This window comes from Mastigoproctus giganteus, chromosome 1 (genome assembly GCF_048544385.1).
Source record: "Mastigoproctus giganteus isolate SK-2022 chromosome 1, ASM4854438v1, whole genome shotgun sequence".
NCBI lineage: Eukaryota > Metazoa > Arthropoda > Arachnida > Uropygi > Thelyphonidae > Mastigoproctus > Mastigoproctus giganteus.
In genome coordinates, this window is record NC_143575.1 from 146,695,134 (window position 1) to 146,710,269 (window position 15,136).

The 15,136-nt window shown below is 36.5% G+C and overlaps 1 protein-coding gene across 6 annotated transcripts in view; it reads left to right on the top strand.

Annotated features, from left to right (window-relative positions):
* Window positions 1–15,136, top strand: part of LOC150091181 (uncharacterized) — a 210,898-nt gene that overhangs the window by 65,073 nt on the left and 130,689 nt on the right. The gene's annotated exons all lie outside the window — the stretch shown is intronic.

Genomic DNA, 15,136 nt, shown 5'->3' on the forward strand with positions numbered 1-15,136 from the left:
TTTTTTTTTTTAAGGGTATATTAAGAATGGTGCAACGAACAGAAACCATCCTCTCAGTGGCACTCCTGTGGAAGAAAATCACTTGTTGATGAGAGAGGTCAGAGGAGGATGGCTAGAATTGTGCAAGCAAATAGATGGGCCACAACATATTGCAACGGACCACTAGTCGCACTTTGTCGCGAATGGGCTACAACAGCCGACGGCCACATCGCGTACCTTTGTTATCAATGAAGAATAAGAGCATGCCTCCTGTGGGCACAGCAACTCCAGCACTGGACTATTGAGGATTGGAAAACAGTTGCTTGGTCTGACGAGTCGAAGTTCCTGGTGCATCATGTTGATGGAAGGCTCAGAATTTGGCAAAAACAACATAAATCCATGAACCCGTCGTGTCTAACGACTACTGTGCAAGGGGGTGGGGGCAGTGTTATGGTGTGGGGAATTTTTTCTTGGTACACGTTGGGTCCATGATACCCATAGATTCACACCTGAATGCCACAATGTACCTAAACATCGTTGCTGACCAAGTGCATCCATTCATGTTGACAGTTTATCCTCAGTCAGATGGTTTCTTCCAGCAGAATAATGCGCTGTTGCACAAACCCCGAATCACTGTGGAATGGCTCCAGGAACATGACAATGACTTTTCTTTGCTGCAGTGGCCTGCTCAGTCCACAGATCTAAATCCTATTGAACATCTTTGGGATGAGCTGGAAAGGGCTGTTTGCTGCAGGCCTACATTTCCATTGAATCTCAAGGAACTGCGCGACACATGTATGTCTCCATTCCTGCACACTGTTTTCAGCGTCTTGTTCAATCCATGTCTAGATGAGTTTAGGCTGTTTTGAAGGCTAAAGGAAGCTCACCACGCTAGTAGGTAGGTGTACCTAATAAAGTGGCAGTACAGTGTATACTAGCATACATTAAAAATGTGACTATATAGGCTTGCGACTATGTGACTTGATAGTATCCAATCAAATTGGTCAGATAAGGGCAAGTCTTTTTCTGTTCAATTTGATTGGATACTATGATGTGGCCACAACGGAATTGGATGCAGGGAATAACTTTGATATCATATATTTGGATCTTAGAAAAGCTTTTCATACTGTTCCACATGGAAGACTGCTGCACAAATTGGAGCAGTGTGACATTGGAGGCAAATTGCTGCTATGGATAAAAGGATGGTTGAGTGGGAGAAGATAGAGTGGTAATCAGTGGATACTGCTCATTGTGGACTAATGTTATTAGTGGAGTCCCTCAGGGTTCAGTATTGAGTCCATTATTGTTTTCTGTATTTATAAATGATATTGATGATGGTATATCAGGCTTAATGTTGAAGTTTGCAGCCTATGCAAAGGTTGGCGTGGTTGTTAAAGACATTGACAGTATGCTTTCCAGGATCTAGAAAAGTTGAGCAGATGGGCTGTGAGGTGGGAACTGAAGTTTAACATTGATAAATGTAAAGTACTACATATGGGAAGCAGTAACCCCAGAGTAACGTATCAACTCTATGGTACTACATTAACAGTGGTAGAGAATGAAAAGGACCTGGGGGTAATTGTGCAGGCAGATGTGAAGTTTTCTGGGCAGTGCGGATGGTCTGCAAAAGTAGCTCATGGTGTCTTGTAAATGATATACAGGAATTTTTCTAGCAGGGATAGGGATGTGATTATTCCCTTGTATAAGACAATGGTCAGGCCACACCTTGAGTACTGTATACAGGTCTGGAGGCCTCATTTTAAGAAGGATATAGAGCTGTTGGAATGTGTAAAGAGAAGGGCAACAAGATTAGTGAATGGAAGAAGGGTTGCTCTTATGAAGAAAGGCTTAAGTTTTGCAGATTAGTGTCTGGAGACTGGCACCTGTGAAGTGATCTGATTGAGGTGTATAAAGCCTTGAATGGTTTGAGCATGCTCAATGCTGATGGAATTCTTCCTCTTGCTCAGAATAATCACCTCAGAGGGCATAAATTCAAATTTGAGGAAAGCCAGTTGTAGGATAGATGTGCGGAAGTTTGTCTTTAGCTAGCGGGTAGTTGATTGGTGGAACAGCCTTCCATCTTTTGTTGTGGAAGTTGATAGCCTAAATTTAAGTCTGAGCTGGGCAGGTATTTGGAATGAATGGAGGGGTGAAATGGGAGTGGTTTTTTTTTTTTTTTGGCTGCTGCTGCATAAGCTTGCTTTCTTGCATCATATACCTATGCTAATAGGCTTAATCCATATATGGATTTGCTGCCTAATCCACATGGATTAGGCAGCAAACACAAGTAAAGGACATTCTTATCAAAATTAAATAACTGAAATGGATTTCGGCAGGACACATAGCTCGAAGACATGATGACAGATGGTCTAATAAAATAACAGAATGGTACCCAAAAGGAGCTAAAAGAAAACCTGGATAAATGATAGATGGGCAGATGAAATTTAAGTTTGTGGGTAGTAAATGGATTGCCATTGCACATAACAGAAGGATCTGGAAAGTTGCTGGAGATGCCTTCATCCTGCAGTGGATTGAAAATGGCTGATGAAAACTATATACAAATACTTGTTATTAATTTTCAGCTCATCTTTTTTTCTGTCACTCTTACTTAATTAACTCTGTTACCCACCATGGCATATAAGAAAATCTATCAAGGCCCCCCCCCCATGTAATCACTGAACTATTTTTCCATGGAATTATTATTTTATTATTAATATCCATATGATGCAAGGAAGCCTGAGGCTTCTGGTGCACCAGGAAAAAAAAAAAAGTTCGAGAGAGAGAGAACTTTTTTCGAGAAAGAGAAGAATGATGATATCCAGCTCAGGACACTGGGTGTGCCAAGCCCATACTCACGAGATGTGAGCCCCCGGGGTTAAATTTGGAGATGGGATCATTATTTTGATTTTTTTTCTACTGTTGAGAGGAACTCTAATGTCGTACTGGTACCATATCAGTGTTTTGTAATTGTTTCAAGGTAATAAATGCTAAGTGAATGTGCTCTGACTTGTTGGAATATAAGTCAGTAGGCTCTCCATAAATCTACATCATCAGCCATTTTCAGTCCACTGCAGGATGAAGGCCTTTCCAGTTCCTTCTGTTTTGTGCAATGGCCATCCATTTCATCCATCATCATCAGCCATTTTCAATCCATTGCAGGATGAAGGCCTCTCCAGCAACTTTCCAGTTCCTTATGTTTTGAGCACTGGCCATCCATTTACTACCCACAAACTCATGAATTTCATCCTCCGTAGCCAGGTGGGAAGGAGCAGCAGTGCGTAGCACACGCTTGATTAGACCGGGGTTTGAGCCCGTCACCACCAAATACGGAGTATGCAGAAAGGTCAGGGAATGACCACTGCATATCCCGGAGCAATATGGCCTTAGTTGCTAATGCTCCTAAAAACCAAATAACAAACAAACAAACATGAATTTCATCTATCCATCTCCGCCGTTGTCTTCCAGATTTTCTTCTAGCTCCTCTTTGGTACCATTCTGTTATTTTCTTGGTCCATCTCTCATCATGTCTTCGAGCTATGTGTCCTGCCCAAGACCATTTAGTTCTTTAGTTTTGATAATGTCTTTTACTTGAGTTTGCTGTCTAATCCATATATTTCTCTTCTTATCTAACAGTCTGATTCCCAATATAATTTGTTCCGTTCTTTGCTGTGTAGTTCTCAGCTTCTCTTCCATTCTTTTGTTAGTGCCAAAGTTTCACTTGCATAAGTCATGGTGGGGAGTATACATTGGTTCATTATTTTGTTTCAGACAAACAGAGATATTGCTCTTCAGTATGTGACTATATGTCCTGAATGCTATCCATCCAAAATTTATTCTTCTCTTGGCTTCAGCCATTTATCATTATTACAGCTAATAACTTGTCCCAGATAAGTATATGACTCCACCTTTTTCAATTACTGCTCCTTCAGTCCTTATATCCCATTCTATGACATACTTGTTCATCATTACTTTTGTTTTAGCCATATTCATCTTTAGTTTAGTCCAAAATTCTTACTAACTCTGCATAACTGATTAAGATTTTCCTCTGATTCTTTGAGATCGTGACTTATGATCACAATGCCATCTGCAAATCGTAAATGGTTTAAGTACTCTCCATTCACGTTGACTCCTTTCTGTGACAAGTCTAATCTTCTGAAAGCTTCCTCAAGGGCAGCAGTAAACAGCTTCGGAGATATTGTCTCTTTTTGAACTCCTTTCTCAATTTTAAATTTACTACTGTCTTTGTCTAGTCTAATAAAGGAGGTAGCATTCTCATATATTTTCTTCAAAATCATAATATATGGGTTATTTCTTTCCTTGTCTTTCCAGTGCCCGAAACATTGCCTTATGCTGTATGGAGTCAAATGCCTTTTCATAATCCACAAAGGCCAGGCATAATGGTGTTTTATATTAATTTGCTTTCTCCATTAGCTGTGATATTACGTGAAGGTGATCCATAGTTGAGAATCCTGTCCTAAAGCCAGCTTGCTCTTTCGGTTGATTCTCATCAAGTATTCTTTCTAATCTGTTAGTAATGATCCTTGCGAACAACTTGTAGATGTGGGATAACAAGCTAATTGGTCTATAATTTCTGATTTATCTCCTTTCTTATGCAGCAAAACTGATTGCATTATTCCACTGCCTTGCCGGTTTTTGTGTTATGTCTCTTCCTCCCAATTTTAACAACTCTACTGTAACTTCATCTTCTCCTGGGGCTTTCTGATTCTTCATTTTCTTCAACACCTGTTCTACCTCATCAGAAAGAATATTGGGTATATTGTAGGTGTTGCTAATTTGCGATCCATCTTCCCCACTGCTGGCATCATTCCCTCACTCCTTGTATAATTCTCTATAGTATTCTGCTATTTGAATTATGCCTTCTCTGTTATTTATAAGTACGCCATTGCTATTCTTCAGTTTCAGTATTATTTGTCTTTCTGTATTACTGCTCATGGCTGCTGATTTAAGTCCTTTGTTTTCCCTTAATGCTTGTTCTACTTTTCTTGTGTTAAATCTTATGTCCTCTCTGAGCCTCTTTCTTAATGGCTTTGCATAACTCAGTATACTCAATTTTCTCCTTGTCAGTGTTTATCTTGCTCTTCATTTGTTGCCTTTTGGTTCATCATAACAAGTGTTTCTTGACTAATTTTTTCTTCTTTGGATTTCTTTTTCCCTATAGGTTTCTTGGGCCTTATCAATTTGAGAAAGTTGTAATATTCCTCGTCGATATCTTGGTCCTGAGTGGTCTGCAGAAGCTCAAACTTGTTCTTAAGTTCCAGTACATACTGCTCTTTCTCGTCTTCTGTTATCTCAAAGACCTTTGTATTATTTATTTGAGTCAGTTTTTTCCTTTCCTTTCCTACATCTATATCAAGTGTGCATCTTACCATTCTGTGATCACTTCCAACATCTACATATGTTGTATGTAAATCTACATATAACAGCTTAACTCTTTAGTGGATGAATTTTCCTAAAATTTTATATTTGACTTTTTTTTATAATTATCTGTCGAGCCATCCTAAATTTCATTAAAATCAGACCAGTTGAAATCCAGCAATTATTTTTTGGCCTACAAAAAATAATTGCTGGTGTGTTACCCACATGTAATAACTTCTCTCCTAGTGGATGGATTTTCATGAAATTTTGCATTAGGCTCTTTTATAAGGGTTTGTCAAGTCATTCTGAAATTTAATTATTTCTTTCTCCCTCTGGCCACATGTATCAGAAACAAGTGGACTCTCAGTGGATTTTCATGAAATGTATACTTGGCTAGAATGGTGGTGTAATTATTTTTTATTTATTTATTTATTATTTTTTTTTTTCCATGTATCATATAAGCTACTTGTATATTATGTGAAGGATACAATATGTGGGTAGACTATGTGATACATGGATTGCAGGAAGGCATAGGCAGGTAGATGTGTATATAAAAAATCAATTTAATGCAATTAAAATTAAAAGAATTTAACAAAAAATTGCATTAAATTCTTTTAATTAATTCTCTGATTTTTAATTGTGTTAAATTGATTTTTAATTTTTTTTTAAACTATTTGTTGTTACTCTGTAAGTTTTTTTTCGTTTTAATTTCTGGAGAGTATCATATGGAAGCATTCTACGTACTATATTGAGATAAACTCCTCTTATTATTTTACAAATATTGATATCAACGTAGAATGTATTGAGCATTACAGCTCTGGTTCATACTATCTTCTGATGATATATAAGCTTTTTTTTTTTTTGCATCATTTGCCACTACTAATATTAAGATTCTAAGGTGGATTGCAGGGTGGCTACAGGACAGAAGGCAGAGGGGTGTGATTAATGGGTATTCTTCAGATTGCTGTAACATAATTATTTGGACTACTTGTTTCTGATTTTTATTAATTACATTGATGAAGGGACAAAGTGTCCAAAGTCAAAATTTACAGTTGATGTAAAGATTTGGAGAGTTGTTAATGATTAGTGCCAAGCAGTGCTCCTTTAGCATGACTTGAACAGACATAAAGAATGGTAAGAAAAGTGGCAGATATGGTTTGATACACAAAATTCAAGAAAAATGGATAACAGCTATTCATAGATGGTGTGTTCCCCCCCCCCCTTTAAACATTCAGTGATAGGTGCTGCTTCAAGTAATTTTTTGTTGCTCATAGTTATTTAAATGCTTCCCCTATAGAGGGAAGTAGTTAATTTAAGTGCTTCCCTTATTTTAGAATGTTTACTTATTGGAATATATGGTCATACCAAAATATAATTTATTCATAGTGTTAGAGATAATGTAAATTTTTACTTGTGATAAATAATGAGTTAAATAAGTAACAAGAAATTACTTAACTGTATTCGAAGGTGCAGACTCTTAATTCATTTGACACTAAATGAAAAATTTAATTTTAGCATGTACACATGGGGTATAATCTATTACTAGCATTGGTTAAATGTTAACTTTAACCATAATAATGGTTAAAGTTAAAATAAAGCCAGTAGAATATTTGTTGTTAAATAATGAATTTCAATCCAACAATATTTGCGAAGAATCAATATCTATTTTAAATGCTATGACTGAAAAGTAATACAGGGGCGTAAAAAGGAAGCTAAAATTAAGGATTTTGATTATATTTCAAGGTTCTTAAACTAGAAAATTAACAAATGAAACCCAGATAAATTAGCATTAGTTGAGGCCTATGATGCAAAAAAAGCGAGCTTATGCAGTATCAGCCAAAAAAAAAAAAAAAAAATCATTTCACCCATTCATTCACTCCAAATGCCTGTCCAGCTCAGCTTTAAATTTATTTAAGCTATTAACTTCCACAAGAGACGGAAGTCTGTTCCAGCAGTCAACTACCCACTAGCCAAAGGCAAATATCCACGCATCTATTCTACAACTGTCTTTCCTAAATTTGAATCTATATACCCTCTCAGGTTCTTAATCTGAGAAAGAGGAAGAATCCCATTAGCATTGAGCTTGCTCAACCCGTTCAAGGCCTTATACACCTCAGTTCAGGGGCACGTTATACCCTCATGGGGCCCCATATAAAGAACATTTTCAATTTCATTTTATTGTGACATAAGAAAAATATCTAATCCAGAAGAATAATTCAGAAATAATACATTCACTTAAACTATGAAGTATTTTTATACTACTTTTGTATGAACTTTTTGTGCTTTTTTGGGGCAAGAAATTGTATATCAGTTCATTCTAATCAATCCTGTTTATAATATCATTCTCAATACGAATTATTGCCAGATTACTTAATTTTTCTTGTCCAAGTGAATTTCTAATATACACTGGTGTTCAAAGAAAGTGCATCACCCCTTAAAATTGTAATTGTCATCCGAATAACGTAAGTATATGACAGTATTTCTTACAGATTGCACCAGATAAAATTGTCCCTCGTAGGTGATGACGTAATATTGCATCAGCTGTTACTTTCAGCTATGTAAGCACACTCTGCAAGAGTTGGTCATTCCTTGTGTCATGATGGCGAGTTACGTGCAGTTGATGACACGAATAAAAAGTACTATTGTTGCTTTACGTGAGGAAGGATATTCTTCTCGTCATATTGCTTATAGAGTGTCTCGTAAACAGTTAGTGAGTAGATTTCTTTCCAAACTCAAGAATACCGGTTCTGCTAATAGGAAAAAATGAACCGCACTCTGCAAATGAGTCTCTACACCAAAACAGGACTGTGTTTTGAAGCACTTATGAATTAAAAATGGTAAAGCTTCTTCGTCTGAGCTGAAAAGAGAATGGGAAGAACGTACATTCTATAAGAAAAGAGAATGAGAAGAACATAAAATGGAATTGTAGCCCATCATCCTACAAAGAAGCCTCTCCTTACACACAAAAAATGGAAAAGGCCCAATTAATTTGCTGGAAGGAGCATGCCAAATGGACTCCCCAGCAGTGGAAGTCCGTTATTTTCTCGGATGAGAAAGAAATTCAACCTGCATGCCTCTGATGGGAAACAAACAATTCGCCATAGACATGGTGAAGAATACCATCCAGACTATATGGTGTCTACAGTGAAATTCCCTACCAGCCAAATGATATGGGGTGCATTTCGTATCGCTGAGTAGGTCACCTGCAGTTTATAAGAGGTTCCGTAAATGCCAATGGATACCTGGCTTTGTTGGAAGGCAAATCTGCAGTTGCCAGAAAGAAACCAAAGACCTTTCGTGAACTTCAGTAAGCCATAATTCTTGTTTAGAATCACAAACTATCAGTTTGATTATCTTCAGAAATTGATCTTGTCAATGCCTCGACAGGGTGCTGTTGTCATCAGGGCCAGAGGCGGTTCAACTAAATATTGGTTTGCACCTGGTGAACTTTTCATTTTGTTTTCCATTTAAAATGATAAACGGAAGAAAATTGAGGGCTTCTGATAACATTTCAGCCATAATTGTCATGTTTTCCAAAACTGTTGCATGAAGGTTGCAAATGCTCATTTTGGAATATTTTGAGAGCACCTGTCAAATATTACTTAGCTTTGCCTTAACTATTAATAAATATCTTTTGTTTATATTTCTATTTGTGATTCTAGTCAATAATGTAACATACCATCATGAAAAAGGGTTAGAAATGTGAAATTCCTGGATGATGCACTTTCTTTGAACACCAGTGTAATTCTTAACTCTTAAGTACAGAGAACAATCATTCTGCTGATGTGTTCAAAAAAGGAATTGACAAAAATATTTTAAATTATGTCCACATTAGGAAAAGTTGGTATTAGTCCTCCTTGAATTGCTTTGTACATTAAAGAAGGTGAATATAAATACAAACGGAAGCCATGAGTTTATCACTGTATATCGGGTATCTGCTGTATTTGTTAATATAAAACAAAATAAAAATGAATGTTCTAAAACAAAATTAAAAAAAACCTATGTTAAGTTAAAATCTTATCGAAAAAGTTCAGCTCTCAGTGTTCTGTGTCACTCAATATTTAATGTTCTTAAACATTTTTTTAAGTTAATCACATTAAAATCAAAAACTGCCAAATTATTCTGCTGCACCCTCAGTTCTGCTTGGACATTCACTCAATACTGGTTGATAAGGTCGTGGCTACTTTCTCCCTTCTACTTAGGGTGTTCACACGAAGAACAGGTGACCGCTTATCTGGAACTAGCAGCAACATGCAGCTAAAGCTTCTCACTGGCTATGAACACAATCAGGTGACCGGTGCAATTCCTCGGTATGAACATATTAGAAAACAGTTGACCAGTGCGACTTCTTGGTATGCGATTGGGTAGGTTTACGGCCTCCACTGAATTGTGGAACGTTAATCCCTTTAACTCTTGGGTAAACTAAAATTGACTACTAAATTGCCAATCAACCCCACCTGCAATTCAGCAGGCGTCTAGTAATTTTCAGGTGAAAACTTATCGAGAGGTAAATAATTATGGAGCAAAGAGGGGGAGTGAGTGGTTTACTAATGTTCATTGCAGGACACTTTGATAAAATTCTTGGAATGCAGACTAAAATTGAAAGTGGAAGGGAAAAATATTTTTGCAGGTGAATAATTTTAAATTTATTAAGATTATTACTATATTTAATACTACTTGTATACCATGTGAAATTAATAATATAGTTTACTAAACAACCGCATAAACCACTACTTTAATGTGATGTTTCGGGCATCTTGCCGATACCCATCATCAGACCATTTGACAAGGTGCCCTGAAACTGCACCTTTAGGGTTAATAAAGTATATTATTAATTTCACGTGGTATATGAGTGGTATAAATATAGTAATAATCTTAATAAATTTAAATTTGATTGCAAAAATATTTTTCTCTTCCACTTTCAATTACTGTATTATCATAGCCTGTGAGAAGCTTTAGTTGCATTTTTGGGGGGGGGGGACACAAGTTTAACACCCATGGCCACTCATGTTTTCGTTTTTCTATGTCATTAGTAATTAAAATGTTTTTTTTTTATACCTTAATAACACTGTATTCTTCAAATATATTAACATATTTTCAGATTATTGAAAATATTCTTCAGATATTTTCATCATGTTGAGAAAAATTAGCAAAAAAAAAAACTGATTTGTAAGGTTATAGTAAAAAAAAGTAAAGTGCAGCCATTATCAACCCACTGCAGGATGGAAGCTTCCTCAACAATTCATGCTGAGGGAAATGGACCATAATCTGCCACGCTGGTCCAGTGTGGGTTGGCAGATCAACAGTATTCAGCAGTCAGGGGCTTGAACCCCGGTCTACTCAAAGAGCGTGTGCTACTGCACTCCCGCTCCTGACCACTTGGCTACGGAGGCCGGTTATAAAATAGTGCTTGTCAAAAAATTGCAACTTATTTATAAGAAAAATAGAGTTACTAAATTATAAGGGCATAAAAATTGAAATATATCCTTAAATGGAAAAGTACTTAAACATAAGTAACTTCAATTTATTAGTATTATTTATTTTTATTTATTTATTTATTTATTTTTTTTTTCATTATAAAAAGTCATTTCAAGTTTTTGCCTTTACATGATGACATAATAAATTACTTGCTAGGCCTTGTCATTCATTTGGTGTTGGCTGGAGTCTTAATGACCTTTTCAGGTGGTATGAAAGTTAAATACTTTAGATTCTGGTTATTTGGGACACTTTGGGACTAGTGCATTTTGGCCCGATTAAGTGGCTACCCCAATTATGTGAAGTTTCACGTAAATAGTTAAAAAGACAGTGGACCCCGCTTTATGATTGATTCTCTGTACAATCAAATCATGTTACGATGGACTCGCCGTAACAAAGTACTGTTCACTATATGATATGTAGTAAGTGCCAGTCATTGTGATCACGTTTGTAAATTGAATTTCAATTCTATTAAACAGTGATTCTAATTTGCAAAAATAGGAGGAATATTATCCACAGGCTATAAAAGTAAAGATATACTGTATTAAGTACAAATTTACACTTTATTACATTACCAATTAAAAAAATTAAATGATACGTGAAAATCCAAAGAATATTTTCCACAGGTTAGCAAAATAAAAATAAATTTATGCTTACGTACATAGCTCAATTAATATGTACTGTAATATGTACATACTAACTACAGTAATTGATATTTATGCTCACTGACATTTGGGGGGGGGGCTAAAATTTAAAACAATAAAAACGATAAGCAAACAATAACAAGAACATGGCACACACACACACAAATTGCACAAGTGAGAATGGAGTAACAAGTTACGAAGCTTAAAAAATAGGAGTGAAGAGAAGATTCTGAAAAATTTTTTTTTTTTTTATGATTGAAGATTTCATGGAAGTGTAAACACATTTCACCATAATAACCCACAATCCCATCTGTCAGTATTATCACAAATTCAACAAGATTGATTTTAGTATATGTTTATAATAGATTGCACTAACAGAAAAGTCCAATAAACAGCGGACTGCTAATTGTGTTATGGTTGTGACCTTTAGAAATCCAACTGAACCACGTGGTATGGTTGGAGACAATCATAGGGTAATCTCAAGTGCTGCCATCTCCTGCATTGATTAAATGGAATGTTGTCCCAATTAAGCGAAGTGAACCCTGGCTATTTTCTCGATTGGGTTCTGTTCTTTAAGGTTTATCCCAAATAAACGGCTGTCCCGATTAACCGGTGGTCCAAATAACCGGAATCCAATGTATTAAAACTTAATATATTCAAAAACGGCGTTTTTTTTTAATTTTTTTTAAAAATAAATGAAGCGATTGATTCACAGATGGGGAAGAAGGTAACACTTGTTAAATATGGCAGTAGTCATAGTGGCACTTATCAGGGAAGGGGGGGGGGGGCTTTTGATGACATCACAAAAACTGGTGTTTATTGGACTCTGAAATTGAATGAAAACTCCTCCCAAGTTTGATAAAATTCAAATTTTCTCATTTTGTAAAATTCATTGTGTCATTGTTTTCTCAGCTGGGGATCCACACTTCATTTCCTTTGTTTTGACACAGGTGTTAGAATTTATTACTTCTTAATATTATTTGCAACCATATCATTGTATTTTAAATTACTGACATATTTTAAACTTATAATTCCCTCCTTTGCAGCACATTACACTTGTACAAATATATACGGTTTACTTAATATAGAAGTTTTTGGTTATTTATGTTTATTATTGGAATTCTCAAATTTTTTATATAATTTCAGCATTAAAATGTAGGTATTTCTAGCTGATATTATCAAAAAGTATAAACTTTTGGTTTGTGAGGCATATACAGAAACATTTTGTGGGATTCATAGTTATCAACAGGGCTCTACAAATTTGTCCAAGTTCTAGTTGCCAGCTGAGGGGGAAATGTCATACAAAAAATGAAAGGCTTCTGGAACAGTCATAAATTTTTACAATTCCAACTTTATAAAGCATTTGAGACCAGCCAAGTACATGCTATGATATTGTTTGGTTGGTTTATAATTAAACTCTGACAATTAAAAGGTTTAAATTTTTATACATGATTAACTTTTTATCATGTATAGAAATGAAGTATTTATTACACAATATTCTAGCGACGACCGACAAACTGAGTTGAAATAAATTTATTGAAATAAATAAATAATATATACATAAAATACTAAAGCAGAGATAAAATATAAGCATTAAAATAGACAGTAGCTTTCAAGACAAAGTGCCTCTTCATCAGCTTGGTTGGTGAATGGTTTTATCCAGTATATATTGTTGGTTACAACAGCAAAAGTCAGCTGAGCACGATCATATATCACAAGTCTGGTGTCGATGGAACACAATTACGAACATTTGATGATCGCACTGCAAAACAGTACATTCCATAATGGGGTGCAAGTGCACTCCCCTAGTATGATTCATGGTACTATTACTGGTAGTTCTGTACAGTACCTCAAGCCATGAGTGCTAGCAGTAATCACTTGAATAGTCAAAGATTTAAATATCCTGCCAGGGATCAAGATTGTGCTGCTTAACCCAGTAATGCTTCTTCAAAATTAGCAGTTCGAAGAGCCACCTCATGTTCAGAAACCTGATCTTTCTATCTTCTGCTGGACTCACCTACAACCCCCCCCCCCCCACCATCTGGGCACGTAATGTGGTATACAGAACCACTTTGTAGGGAAAGGTGTTTTCACCTTAGAAATAATAGACTAATTTCCTTCCCGGAAGTTGCAAACATCATATGTAATGGAGACAAAATCCTAACAAGGCTTTCCGATACGCCCGGATAAGAGGGGATGTAGGTGGCAGAAATAAATTCATTGATGTGAGGAGAGTTATGTTGCTCAACAAATTTGTGAGCTTGGAGCTTACATCTATCTAGAACCTGAGGTGGAAAACTGCAATTTGAAAGCTCTGCCTTAATTTTGGAAATCTCCAATTGCCTGTCACCAGTCAAACTAGTGCGTCAGAGTGCGGGAGAATAAAGTGTGAGCAGTGCTACGCAAATGACCAGGGGCGTGCAGACCCATAATTGGTAAATTGACTTGCACACGTTGGCTTCCTAAAAACAGAAGTTACAAAACGTGAACCCACAAGTTGGACTAAAACATCCAAAAAAGTAAGAGTAGTATAGTAATAGAGGCATATGATGCAAGAAAGCAAGTGTTATGAGCTTATGTAGCATTAGCCTAAAAATAAATAAATAAATTCACACAACCATTTCCTCTAAAAGTTTGTCCAGTTCTTCCCTGAATCTATCAACTTCCACAACGACAAATGGAAGTTTGTTCCAGCAATTAACCACCCACTGGCTAAAGGCAAATTTCCGCACATCTATTTTACAACTATTCTATTCTACTCATCTATTCTACACATCTATTTCCTCAATTTGAATTTATGACCCCTTAGGTTTGTAATCTGAGCAAGTGGAAGAATTCAGCTTGCTTCACCCATTCAATGCCTTATGCACCTCAATCAGATCACCTCACAGGTGCATAGTTTCCAGTCACTGCAATTTGCAGAACTTAATCCTCCCTTGGTAAGAGGATCCCTTCATTCCCCTCACCGATCTTGTTGCTCTTCTCTGTATACTCTCAAGCAAATCTACATCCTTCCTAAAATGAGGCTTCCAGACCTGTATGCACTACTCAAGGCGTGGCCTGACCATTGCTTTATACAAAGGGATAATCACCTCCTTTTCCCTACTAGCAAAATTCCTGTATATCCTTGACAAAAACCCCGAGATCTGCTCTTGTAGCCTGTCTGCATTGCTCACAAAACTTCATATCTGACTGCACAATTACTCCCAGGTCTTTTTCATTTTCTACCACCCTAAGTGTAGTACTATACACTTAAGGTGTTCCTCTGGGGTTATTATTACCCATATGCAGTACTTTGCATTTGTCAGTGTTAAACTTCAGTTGCCACTTCTCAGCCCATCTGCCCAAATTTTCTAGACCCTGTTGCAGTAGCACAGGGTCTAGAAAACTGTCATTAACAACCCTGCCAACCTTTGTATCATCTGCAAACTTCAACACTAAGCCTGATATACCTTCATCAATATCATTGATAAATATACAAAACAACAGTGGGCCCAACACAGAATCCCCCGGGGGATTCTGCTAATAACATTAGTCCACGAACAGCAGCATCCATTGATTACCACTCTGTCTCCCATTCAACCACCCTTTTATCCATTGTAGCAACTTGTCCTTAATACCATTCTGCTCCAATTTGTGCAGTTGTCTTCCAGCGCAACAGT